At 37.4% G+C, this 14,109-nt stretch overlaps 1 protein-coding gene across 2 annotated transcripts in view; it reads right to left on the bottom strand.

The window, feature by feature from the left end:
* The window catches only part of Rasgrp3 (RAS guanyl releasing protein 3), a 109,171-nt gene extending 101,396 nt beyond the window's left edge, over positions 1-7,775 (bottom strand). For both annotated transcript variants that reach the window (XM_074049490.1, XM_074049495.1), the window contains exon 1: positions 7,459-7,775. The gene's annotated coding sequence lies outside the window, so the exon portion shown is untranslated. The remainder of the gene's footprint in view (positions 1-7,458) is intronic.
* Between the last annotated feature and the right edge of the window lie 6,334 nt (positions 7,776-14,109).

Genomic DNA, 14,109 nt, shown 5'->3' with positions numbered 1-14,109 from the left:
TTGGATTGTTAAATAAAACTGTCAAAATTTTGCTTGCTTTTCAGCCATTCAGTTTGATATCTGTAAAAATTGCGAGCTCATGTGTCAGAATGACAAAGACTATGAATCCTGAACAGATAACTCTACCTTACAGCCCCATTTTCAAATGTTCCATATGTGACTGTGGCAGCGTCACAGCTATTCTGTTTAGATGTGCACAAGTCACCAGGCACCCAAAACCACTGAGCACTTGAAATGAGGTTAATCTGAACTAAATTGTGTAATTAGCATAAGCTACACACTGGAGGCTGGTCACTATGGCTTGCAATTGTAATTCCAGTTACTATGGAGGTGGAGATCAAGAGGATTGCAGTTCAAGGTCAGCCCAGGCAAAAAGTTAGCAAGATTTCATTTCAGCCAATAAACTAGGTACGGTGATACACACTGTCACCCCAGATACATGGGAAGCGTAGATAGAAGGATCACAGGACAGGCCGGCCCAGGCTGTGACCTGTGACCCAATTAGAAAAATAACTTATGCAAAAAGGGCTGGGGTGATTGGGGGCATGACTCAACTGTAATACCACCAAAATAAATTAATTAATTAAATAAAATACACACTGGGTTTCAAAGACTTGGTAGACAAAAGAGAATATTAATTAATTATATTCTCTCATTAATAATTTTATATTGATTTTTTTTAATTTTATAATGCTCTAGGCTATGCAGTTAAAAAACCATTATTAAAATTCATGTTACCTGTTTCTTTTCATTTTTTAAAATATGGGCACTGCACAAGGTAAAATGAACCACTGCACTCACATTTGTGGCTCACTTGAGATTTCTATTGGAGGGGACTGGTGTAAGGGCCTCCACAAAAAATACCATGACCAGTAAGTAGTGTTTAAGACTAGAAATCAGTGTTGCTACCGAATTTTACTGCAAACCAGGTCAATCAGAAGCAAATATGACTTAGAGAAACGGTTATCAGAAGCCATGCATGCTCAACTCCCCCACTCACAAAATTGTAATAGGACCCAACAAGACAACTCTGGACACAAGGTAGGGGAGAGATGAATGGCATTTCCGTACCACGCCTGTCTTACTCAACTCTTTCCTAGTTGGTAATGTATTCCTTGCATTTTGTCTTAAAAGTTATCAATGCATAACATGGAAACTGGATATAGAAACATAAATTCAAACGTTTTTGTTCTTTTTTCTGCTGTCCACTGTTGCTAAAAATTGTTTGAAGTTTCATGAAAAGTAAAACCTTTAAGATTCACTGTCTGGCAGCAGGCAGTGAGGGTGAGCAGGAGAGTCCCAGTGATATTGCTGGTCATATGTGCACAGGGAGAGGTTCACTTGGATCCCGAATAGTAATAAATATTAAAAAATTCAGCACCAAATTCCTGATGTGGGATTACCGGATTACTGAATTAAAAACATATTGGGGGTCACTACTGCCAGTAAAGAATTGTGTAACTGCTGGCAAAAACAATAGTGATTTCAGGAGGAGATTGAGAACCAAACAAAAATATCTTTGTAAGGCTCTGAATGCAATGCACGAATAAAGCTGAGAGCTGCCCCGCTGCGTTTCCCTGTCAGATTTGCTGACCATCTCGTCTGCCTGTAATTGTGTCCTGCCATTCATTTCCTTCCATTGTCAATTATTACAAAAACAATTACGAAGAAAAAAGTGTGTGTGTCTTTGTTTCCTGTGGCCAATGAATGCAGTGAAGTCATAGACCAGGCCAGTGCATCAGAACCTTTTCCATTATCATAAATTATGCTGTCACAAACAGGATATTGCTCTTTACTGGTCAAGGGGCCCCCAAATGGCGCTGAATTAACACAACATGTTGTCAGCCATGACAGCAAGAAATCAAAGCAGACACTCAGCTCTCCACTTTTTAAACACACTGGTTTTTATTCCTGATTATAAGTGAGCACGTTTATCCTGGAGACAGAGCAGAAAATAAAAGTTGCCATCATCCCACTGAGTAGGAATTTCTATAGCTAATGCTTTGGTAGATGCGTGTTTAACTCTTTTTCACATATCCATATAGATGTATATTTTTTAAGCAAATGGGGTAACACCATGGAGATAATTTTGCAGCTTTCTTTTTTTCACTTAACGTTAACTATAAACACTTTATTTTTTATTGTTGTGCTGGGTGGGAATACATTGTGCCATTTATAAAAGTTCTCATATTTGACAATGTATCAAATATATTGTGCATGAATTCATCCCCTCACCATTCTCCTTTACCCCCCTCACCCTATGAATGCTTTTAATACTATTAAATTTTTCTTTCTTTCTTTCTTTCTTTTTTCTTTCTTTCTGAGATAAGATCTCACTAGACTGGCCTCAAACTTGTAATCTTCCTGCCTCAGCCTCCCAAGTGCTGCTTTTATAGCATGTACCACTACACCTGGCCTCCCTTAGATATTGTCCTGTAAATAACAGCTGCATAAAAGTCCATGTTATGGAATATTATTTAACAGTTTCCTTATTTTTGTATATTCAAGTTAATTATAAAATATATCTGTTACAAATAAAGATTCTTTTACATACATTTTGGTTTGAATCTATGATTTTTTCCCTTAGGATATATTCCTAAGAGAGACACTTTTCACTTAAAAATACATTGTGAATTTTGAAGTAAATACATAGAATTAAAGGTCTAAGAAATTATCTTAACAATAAAGGGTCATGTGCATGCATTAAGAGTTTAACAACTAAACAATATACATGCTTCTATTTTATTTATTATTATTTATTTTGGCAGTGCTGGGGATGAAACCCAAACCTTTGCTCGTGCTAGGTAAGTGCTCTACCACTGAGCTTCTAGCCCAGCATACATGCTTTTTTGTTTTGTTTCTTTTTAAAATTTTTTTGGCAGCACTAGGATTTGAGCTCAGGGTTTCTTACTTGCTAGGCAGGTGCTCTTACCACCTGAACCACTTTGCCAGCTCCCAATATGCCCTTTTAAAAGGGTATACAAGTGAAATAGTGTTAATATTAGAAAGTTTGAGGTAAGTCTAAAACTGGTCTGTTCAAAATGCCTTTTCAGGTCAGCCAGCTGCAAGGGTGCATGCAATTTCATGAAGTCTTTTTCCAGAATCTCCTGGCGCTTGTAACCTCCAAGCCACTGAGAGCAACAGCTGACTCTACAGTCATTTTGTGAACTTTGGTCAAATTCTTAAGGAGCTTGTTCACAGTGCATGGCTGTGCTGCCGGAGCTGAACACCATTAGCTTATGCTGCCACTAGAGGGCAGTCAGGGACAGGAAGAGGAGATGTACACTCTTGGTCTCCTTTGTTCAGTATAATCTTTATTTCAGCAGATAACCAAGGAAAAATGGAAAATGAGGCAGTGAGGAGAGAAAATTTATAAAAATCTCTGTGTATAAACTATTTCCATTTCCTCAAAGAGATTAACCAAAAGATGCAGAATTCTAAGAGGGCCACCAAAGATAGGAGCAATAAAAGACCAAGAATCTAGTTAAACAATGGGTTATAGCATGAACAGTTGGTGCCCATAGATTTCTGAGGATGAAGACAGTGCATCCAGAGCAAGATAGAGACTATTCTCTGTGGGAGTGATCAAGAGCATGGATTGGCTTCATACACACCCAGCTTCCACTTTCACCTGTCTCTTCCTTAGCTCTATGGTCAGGAATCATGGAGTGCTGCTTACACTTTCTGAACTTAGGTTTTATCACCTATCAAATGATCAAATGTGGCTGACTGGCAGGGCAGAGATCAGAAGGATCAAGTTTGCCAAGACTGGAAGAGTGGCTGAAGTGTTAGAGCACCTTCCTAGCAAGTGTGAGGGTCTGAGTTCAAACCCTGGTACTGCCAAAAGGAAAAAAAAAAACGTGTCTGGTGATGGAAACTTTCCATAGGTGTCTGTGAGCATTAAATACTATAATGGAGAGGAAAGCCTTAAAGCATATTAAGAGCTCAATAAAGGTTAGCTGATCTTATTTCCAGTCCTTGCTCCCTCCTGAGCTACTTTCCCATCTACAGCTATTAGTTAAGTATTTCTAACTGATGATTCCATCGTCACCTCACAGCTCATATGTCTGTGGCCAAAATCCTCATCTCCCTCACTAACTCTCTCACCTGCCCTTCTCTCTGATTGGCTGTTGCTTTGAAGGGACCATAAAACACACTGCCCTCTTTAACTTGTCTTCTCCTCCTACAGCCTTACCTGGCTAGTTTTCCAAGCAGGTTACTTTGTTCCCTAATGTGTGAATTCCTCTCTATTTTCATAAAAACCCAGGTCTCAGTGACCTGCTCTCTTAACTGCTGCAAGTCCAGTCTCAAATCTTATTTGTGTCATTTTTCTTTTTCAAAACCTCTCAGTGATCCAAGGCACCTTTAAATTATACAGTACTAAACTTCTGAGTCTGGTATTACAGTCCCACCACTGTCTGATCCTAACCTTCTCCAGACATTTCTTATTTGCTGCATGTACTTATTCTTCTGCTCTTGTCAAGTTTGTTGACTCAGTTTTCTGGTAGGGTTGGCAGATTTAGGAAATAGTAGTTAAATGTAGATTTCAGATAAACAACAAATAATATTTTTATAACTATGCCCAAGCAATAGGTCTCATACATACCCATTCAATAAGAAACACTTATGCTAATTTTTTATCTAAAATTCACATTCCATTGGGCACCTTTGTTTCATCAGGTGACCCCCTTCCTTGGGCACACCACATGCATTCCTGTGTCTGACTATGCTCACAGCTCTGTCTTTATCTTGGCTGATCTTGCCTCTCTCTCTATCTATCAGATCTGCTGTTCAAGGCCCAGCTCAACTTTCTACCTCCATGCAGCTACATTACTCAGGTCCTCCTTATCTGGTACTCATGACCTGTATCATTAATTTCGTTCTATATGTAGGACACTTTCTGTCCTATATAATTCCCTTTCTCCAGTTTAATGTTGAGTTTATCAAGATTGTGGCAAAGTAGGTGTACTTTGGAGATAAAGTGCTGCTTGTTTGAGAGGAGGCACAGGGAGGAGAATGGACTCTCCTGAGAGCATTCACTTGGCATTTAGGGTGCTCAGAGAAACACACAACTCAACATGAACCACCCCCCCCACCCCTCTCCCCCCCAGCCCCCCGCCTAACATTAGGCCAGATGGTAGATGGGTCTGGCTTCCTGGCTTGAGCACCCTCTTCTACACATCCCTTACATTGCAAATTATATTTGGTAGCATATGAATTTCTGCTGTTTCTTGTGATCTCTTCAGTAACCTGATTTCCCTAACATTTAGATGTGAGGGCTAGAGTTGCTATACTATGTAAACTCTAAACACACAGTTGTTCTACAAGTTATACTGGAGATGAGACAATACACTTCTACTTAATTAATAAACTAAAAAGAACTAGCAAATATCTTTCAAAATTAGCTAACTAACATAAAGTACTCTCAGGAGCCTAAAAATATCTCAGGTAACCTGTGAAACTATTGAGCCATTCCCAAGAGTTGTATTTGAAATAATTGTAATTTTATGAATACATTTGTAAGTATCTAAATGTGTCCAGAAACTAATGACCAACAAGATGATTTTACACCTGAATAGTAAAAGATTTTTCTTCCAGTAAAATCTGTGACTCATGATTTTAGCTATTGCTTAAACTTTAAGTAACATTAAAACATTTTAATTCTCATAAGGTAAACATATGAATGTGTTAAATGCAAAAGTTCAATACTATGAGTTCAATGTAAGCAGAAATCAGGATCACAGTGTGCAGCAGCTCTGTCACCAGAGTCAGGTGGAACAACAATTAATTGTTACCTTAGGTTTCACTCTGTTAGGAATAAAATAGATTCAGAACTGATGTCAAAGCACTGCAGTGTCTGGAATATTTAAGTGCTAAGAGTACTTCATTTGTTTTTCATATCTATTGTATTTATCTTGATTAATTTTGTTTTCCTCTAAGTTGTAAGAAACAAGTTCAGTGCAACTAAGGAATTATGCTCGGTCTATTCAAAAATATTATACCCACCTAAAATTTCCATGGAATGAATTATAAATTTCTTTTTTTTTAAGGTGATCATTTAAAAAACCTATAGATGAGCACTTATTTATTTATTTTTATTTTATCATTTTTACGTTTACTCACATGTGTATACATTGTTTGTCCATCTGCCTCTCCTCCACCCCCAATTATAAATTTCTGATCAGAAAAAAATAATACTTAAATTCAACTGAGAAAGAAAATAGTCAATGAGACCCACATTGCCCCTGAACCAAGTTCTGGCCTACACTACTCTGGCTGGCTTAGCTTCCCTGTTTTCCAGCTGTGCTATCTTCTTGCTTCAGATTCTAAACTCACCAATTTCAAATTAGGATAAACCAAAAACCAGCAGTACATTTCCTTTTCAGTAAGCCACTGGATCCCTGTCCCTTTGTTAGCCATTGTGACATTCATCATGTTAGGCCATAACAAAATGTGGACGTTATCCACAGAGGGTGCAAATACGATGCATCATTTAGATGAATATGCTCGTTTAATGACAAGCAATGTTAAAAAATGAAACATTTGGAATGCCCCTACAAGCTTTCCAACTTTTCATGGGCACCCTCAACTGTTCTTGAATTTAATCAATTTCCTGTAGAAATTTCCACTTCCAAACCCAGTGACATTTTCCAAGGCACTCGGAAAATATATGCTGAAGGTATGTTTTGAAATAGTAAGTTAAATGTAAACAATTATTATGGACAGTTTCTGTCACTGGAAACTGTTCAGGGCAGGTTTTTTTTGAGTTTTGGCTTTTTTTGTGTGTGTATGTGCTTCTGCGAGGTTCTCCTTTGTCTGAAAATGAGTGGCTGAGTGAAAAACTTTTTACATTAAAAAACTTGATCGGGCTGGCCAAGTGGCTCAAGTGGTGGAGTGTCAAGTAGCAAGCACGATGACCTGAGTTCAAACCCCTGCACTGCCAGAAAATAAAACAAACAAAAACTTGATCTTTGTGTCATTTTACACAAAATTCAAATATTAGTTAATATAACTTTTCTATAATTGTTTGATTTTGCTTGAAGACCTGTTTATTCAATGTATTTTAAATCAGTATCGATCAAAGAAATAGCAAATGGATTTACTGATCAGCTCTTTAGAAAGGACTGATACTAAGAAAATGTTTTTTCAAAAATGATTATCAACAAAATTGTACTATCTAGTCCTCTGATATTGAAATTGAGGAAGGTTAGTGGAGATTGTCATCTTAAGGAAACAAATTTTTTAAAATATTTAAAAGTATTTAACTACTCTTAGAAACTGAAGATGTCATAAGGGAAGCTGATTTCCACATTTCTTCAGAGATAAAAGGAAGTTCACTAAAAAGTTCCATGAGGATCAGCCTCTCATTGATAAATGCTGTTTGTGGCTAATGTCCATAGCTCAGGAAGTGCATAAAGACACACCAATAGAGCAGATAAGCTTAAAAGTGACACTTACCTTAATCTGTAGACATTCAGTCATTTCAAATTCATGCCACCATTGAGCCACCTTTCTCTTTCCACCTCATTAACTTCTTGCAAGTTTTTCTTCAAGGTATTTAAACACCTAGAGATTCCCGCACTTTTTTCTAAAATACTGTCATCACCCCCATTTTCCAAATCTGGCTCAAAAGTGAAGAGGGGGGGAAAATGAAATTAGCCAGCTGTTTACGCCTAACCTCAGTTAAGCTGCTAAGCTTTGAGCTCAATGAATTAAAGGTTGTTTGGCGAAATGGCAGGCGCGCTTCCTCCTATTCTTTCCCAACTTAGTTTTCCTGCTTCCACTGGAGTATTTTCCTTTCCTGGGCTATAAATAAGCTGGTCGTAAGAGAACTGAGGAAAGAAGAGGCAGGAAATGTATTTGATTTGAAAAGGCAGCCTAAGGTCTGTGTGTGTGTGTGTGTGTGTGTGTGTGTGTGGAGGGGGGTGTATGTGTGTGTTCCTTTTAAGTGAATACCAGTAAACAAGCTGAAGAAAATTTGGCCTCAAACAATTCAGCTTTGGTCTGTGCACCATAGTTTACATTTTCTTTGATTTCCTTTAGTCTCTTTGATTGCAAGTTGTCACTTCTTTATAAGCAAAGCTTGGGTTTGGAGATGTATGGTTTTCTCTATAAAATACTATGAACAAAACCTACATTTAATTTCCCATACAAGTGCCATATGAAATGAATTCCGGGGGGAGGGGGGAAATTGTTGGGGGATGGGCAATAGGAGGACTCCAGCTATTTTTCTTTCTTTCTTACCTCCTTTCTTTTATTTTTTGCTGTTGGCTGATTGTTTGCTTGTTTGTTTTGGTGGTACTAGGGTTTGAACTCAGGGCCTCATGCTTGCTAGGCAAGCACTCTACACTTGAGCCCCTCCACCACCCTGTTTTGTATTGGATTTTTTCCAGATAGGGTCTTAGGAAACTGTTTGCCTTGGCTGGCTTTGAACTGCAATCCTCCTGATCTCTGCCTACATAGCTAGGATTACAGGTGTGAGCCACTGGCACCTGACTGGCTACTTTTTTTTTTTTTAGTTCTTGAACAAGATCTCCCTATGTAGCCCAGGCTGGACTCAAATTCAAGTTTCTCCTACCTCAGCCTCATGAGTGCCGATGGTACAGACATGTACCATCACACCTGTCTGGTTGTTTCTTTTCAAAAAGAGGCAAAGTATTTTTTAAGTAAGACTCAACAAAAGAGAGATATTCATCTGACTATTGGGGAATGATAAAAGCAGATACTTTTGCTTAAAAGAAAGCATGATGTTACGCTTATAAACTGGTCATCCACTCATCTGCACTAGGTTAATAGCTTGCAATGGTCTTGCTTCTCTCATAATTATAGACAACATAAGCTAACATAAAATTAGATATCGATTTTTCACATGTCAGGTTGACAGATAAAACTTTGGATGTCTGATACTGTTCAAATGTAAAGAAATAGCCATTTGTTTAACTGTAGGTAGAAGTACAAATTGGCCTATATTATTACAAGGGAAATTCTCAACTTCTTTCAAAATGTTCGGTGCATATACTCTAAGAAGATAATTAAGTATGATGGATTCTGCAAAGTGGGAGTATGTGTCTGGGATGGAAGGTGCTTTAATTTGTGACATATATCTTCTGCTTTTTAACTAATTGCAACTGCATATGCAATGCTTTCAAATTTTATTAATTTTAGAGCTAGGATATGGCTCAGTGGTGGAACACTTGCCTAGCATGCACTGGGTTTGATCCTAAGCACTGAAAAAAATCACAAAATAACAACATTTTTATTAATTTTAAAAAGAATTTTAAAATCTGTATTACTAAAGGACCCTAATATCAGATACCTACCTATTTATTATCTATCTATCTATCTATCCATCTATGTATCATTTTATACATAGTGCCTAACAAGTCGCTGTTTGTATTAGGGTAGCACACTGAGAAGTAACAGAAGGACAGCTAGAGAGTCTATTGTACTGGAGGGTTACTCAAAAAGCAGTCAAGAGCCAGTAGCATAGGTGACGCCTGCATCAGCAGCATCTCTGGGGCTGGGTCAGGTGATTAGAGCCAGGTGACTGTGCCATCAGTAAAGCATGAGAAACACTGTTTCTGTAGAACTGTTGTTTGTCGATTAGCATCTGATTTTCTTTTTTTTTTTAATTTTTATTTTATTCATATGTGCATACAATGTTTGGATCATTTCTCCCCCCTTCCACCTGCCCCCTACCTTATCCCCCTCTTAACCTTCCTTACTCCTCAATACCAGGCAGAAACTATTCAGCCCTTATCTCTAATTTTGTTGAAGAGAGAGTATAAGCAATAATAGGAAGGAACAAGGGTTTTTGCTGGTTGAGCTAAGGATAGCTATACAGGGAGTTGACTCACATTAATTTCCTGTGCGTGTGTGTTACCTTCTAGGTTAATTCTTTTTGATCTAACCTTTTCTCTAGTTCCTGGTCCCCTTCTCCTATTGGCCTGTTGCTTTAAAGTATCTGCTTTAGTTTCTCTGTGTTGAGGGCAACAAATGCTATCTAGTTTTTTAGGTGTCTTACCTATCCTCATAGCTTCCTTGTGTGTTCCCACTTTATCATATGATCAAAGTCCAATCCCCTAGTTGTGTTTGCCCTTGATCTAATGTCCGCATATGAGGGAGAACATACGATTTTTGGTCTTTTGGGCCAGGCTAACCTCACTCAGAATGATGTTCTCCAATTCCATCCATTTACCAGCAAATGATAACATTTCGTTTTTCTTCATGACTGAATAAAATTCCATTGTGTATAAATACCACATTTTCTTAATTCATTCATCAGTAGTGAGGCAGCTTGGCTGTTTCCATATCTTGGCTATTGTGAATAGTGCTGCAATAAACATGAGTGTGCAGGTGCCTCTGGAGTAACCTGTGTCACATTCTTTTGGGTATATCCCCAAGAGTGGTATTGCTGGATGATATGGTAGATCAATGTTTAGATTTTTAAGTAGCCTCCACATTTTTTTCCAGAGTAGTTGTACTAGTTTACATTCCCACCAACAGTGTAAGAGGGTTCCTTTATCCCCTCATCCTTGCCAACACCTGTTGTTGGTGGTGTTGCTAATGATGGCTATTCTAACAGGGGTGAGGTGGAATCTTAGTGTGGTTTTAATTTGCATTTCCTTTATTGCTAGAGATGGTGAGCATTTTTTCATGTGTTTTTTGGCCATTTGAATTTCTTCTTTTGAGAAAGTTCTGCTTAGTTCACTTGCCCATTTCTTTATTGGTTCATTAATTTTGGGAGAATTTAGTTTTTTAAGTTCCCTATAAATTCTGGTTATCGGTCCTTTGTCTGATGAGTAGCTGGCAAATATTTTCTCCCACTCTGTGGGTGGTCTCTTCAATTTAGAGACCATTTCTTTTCTTGAGCAGAAGCTTTTTAGTTTTATGAAGTCCCATTTATCTATGCTATCTCTTAGTTGCTGTGCTACTGGGGTTCCATTGAGAAAGTTCTTACCTATACCTATTAATTCCAGAGTATTTCCTACTCTTTCTGTACCAACTTTAGAGTTTGTGGACTGATATTAAGATCCTTGATCCATTTTGAGTTAATCTTGGTATAGGGTGATAGACATGGATCTAGTTTCAGTTTTTTGCAGACTGCTAACCAGTTTTCCCAGCAGTATTTGTTGAAGAGACTGTCTTTTCTCCATTGTATATTTTTAGCTCCTTTGTCAAAAACAAGTTGGTTATAGTTGTGTGGCTTCATATCTGGGTCCTCTATGCTGTTCCACTGGTCTTCATGTCTGTTTTTGTGCCAGTACCATGCTGTTTTTATTGTTATTGCTTTGTAATATAGTTTGAAGTCAGGTAATGTGATATCTCCAGCATTGTTCTTTTTACTGAGTATAGCCTTGGCTATTCATAGCCTCTTGTGTTTCCATATAAATTAAACGGTGGATTTTTCAATCTCTTTGATGAATGTCACTGGAATTTTGATGGGAGTTGCATTAAACATGTAGATTACTTTTGGGATATAGACATTTTTACTATGTTGATTCTAACAATCCATGAGCATGGGAGAACTCTCCACTTTCTATAGTCTTCCTCAATCTCTTTCTTCAGAAGTTTATAGTTTTCCTTGTAGAGGTCATTCACATCCTTTGTTAGGTTTACACCCAGGTATTTGTTTTTTTTTGAGGCTATTATAAATGGAATTGTTTTCATATATTCTTTCTCAGTTTGTTCATTATTAGGTATAGAAATGCTAATGATTTTTCTATGTTGATTTTATATCCTGCTACCTTGCTATAGCTGTTGATGGTGTCTAGGAGCTTCTGAGTAGAGTTTTTTGGGTCTTTAAGGTATAGGATCATGTCATCTGCAAATAGGGATATTTTGACAGTTTATTCTTGTATTCCTTTTATTCCTTCTTCTTGCCGAATTGCTCTGACTAGGAATTCCAGTACTATGTTGAATAGGAGTGGAGATAGTGGGCATCCTTGTCTAGTTCTTGATTTTAGAGGGAATGGTTTCAGTTTTTCTCCACTAAGTATAATGCTGGCTGTAGGTTTGTCATATATAGCTTTTATGATTTTGAGGTACTTTCCTTCTATTCCTAGTTTTCTTAGAGCTTTTATCATGAAATGTGTTGGATCTTATCAAAGGCTTTTTCTGCATCTATTGAGATGATCAAGTGGTTTTTGTCTTTGCTTCTGTTAATGTGGTTTATTATGTTTATTGATTTTCGTATGTTGATCCACCCCTGCATTCCTGGGATGAAGCCTACTTGGTAGTGGTGAATGATCTTTTTGATGTGTTGAATTTCATTTGCCATTATTTTATTGAGGATTTCTGCATCAATGTTCATTAAGGAGATTGGCCTATAGTTCTCCATTTTAGAGGTGTCCTTGCCTGGTTTTGGGATAAGTGTAATACTGGCTTGATAAAATGTGTTAGGCAGTTTTCCTTCCCTTTCTATTAAGTGGAACAGTTTAAGGAGGGTTGGTATCAGTTCCTCTTTAAAGGTCTGATAGAATTCAGCAGAGAATCCATCATGGTCCTGGACTTTTCTTTTTGGGGAGACTCTTGATTCCTGCTTCAATTTCATTTTGTGTTATAGATCTATTCAGGTGATTAATATCTTCTTGGTTCAGTTTTGGATGATCATATGTATCTAGAAATCTGTCCATTTCTTTACGATTTTTTAATTTATTTGAATATAGGTTCTCGAAGTAGTCTCTGATGATTTCCTGGACTCCCATGGTGTTTGTTGTTATCTTTCCTTTTGCATTCCTGATTCTACTAATTTGGGTTTTTTCTCTCCTCATTTTAGTCAGGTTTGCCAGGGGTTTGTCGATCTTGTTTATTTTTTCAAAGAACCAACTTTTTGTTTCATTAATTCTTTGTTTTTGTTTTTTTTTTTTTTGGTTTCTATTTTATTGATTTCAGTTCTTATTTTTATTATTTCTCTCCTTCTATTTGTTTTGGGATTTGCTTGTTCTTGTTTTTCTAGGAGTTTGAGATGTATCATTAGGTCATTGATTTGGGATCTTTCAGTCTTTTTAATATATGCCCTCATGGCTATAAACTTTCCTCTCAGGACTGCCTTTGCTGTGTCCCATAGGTTCCAGTAGGTTGTGTTTTCATTTTCATTGACTTCTAGGAACTTTTTAATTTGCTCTTTTATTTCATCAATGACCCATTGTTCATTAAGCAATGAGTTATTCAGTTTCCAACTGTTTGCATGGTTTTTGTCTTTACTTTTGTTGTTGAGTTCTAGTTTTATTGCATTGTGATCAGATAGAATGCATGGTATAATTTCTATTTTCTTATATTTGCTGAGGCTTCCTTTGTGCCCTTGGATATGATCTATATTGGAGAATGTTCCATGGGCTGCTGAGAAGAATGTATATTGTGTAGAAGTTGGATGAAATGTTCTATAGACATCAAGTAGGTCCATTTGATCTATGGTATATTTTAGATCTAGGATTTCTTTATTGATTTTTTTCTTTGGTTGACCTATCTATTGATGATAATGGGGTGTTAAAGTCTCCCACGACAACTGTGTTGGAGTTAATATATGCTTTTAGGTCCTTCAGGGTATGTTTGATGAAATTGGGTACATTGACATTGGGTGCATATAGGTTGATGATTGTTATTTCCTTTTGTTCTATTTCCCCTTTTATTAGTATGGAATGTCCTTTATCTCATTTGATCAATGTAGGTTTGAAGTCTACTTTGTCAGAGATAAGTATTGCTACTCCTGCCTGTTTTGTGGGGCCATTGGCTTGGTAAATCTTCTTCCAGCCTTTCATCCTAAGCCTATGCTTATTTCTGTTGGTGAGATGGGTCTCCTGTAAGCAACAAATTGTTAGATCTTCCTTTTTAATCCAGTTCGTCAAACAGTGCCTTTTGGTGGTGGAATTAAGTCCATTAACATTAAGTGTTAGTACTGATAGGTATGTGGTGATTCCTGTCATTTAGTTGTCTTAGTTATTTGAAGGTTTGACTGTGTGTACCTAAGTTGAGATTACTCTCTACTTTTTCTTTTCTTGTAGTTTGGTGCTGCCTGCCCTTTCATGGTTAAGTTGGGTTTCACTTCCTGTGTGCATAATCCCTTGCAGAATCTTTGGTAGTGGTGGCTTTGTGGTCACATATTGTTTT

Source organism: Castor canadensis, chromosome 12 (assembly GCF_047511655.1).
Source record: "Castor canadensis chromosome 12, mCasCan1.hap1v2, whole genome shotgun sequence".
Classification (NCBI taxonomy): domain Eukaryota; kingdom Metazoa; phylum Chordata; class Mammalia; order Rodentia; family Castoridae; genus Castor; species Castor canadensis.
The sequence above is the reverse complement of the archived record's forward strand: the minus strand, read 5'-3'. Positions and strand labels throughout refer to the sequence as shown.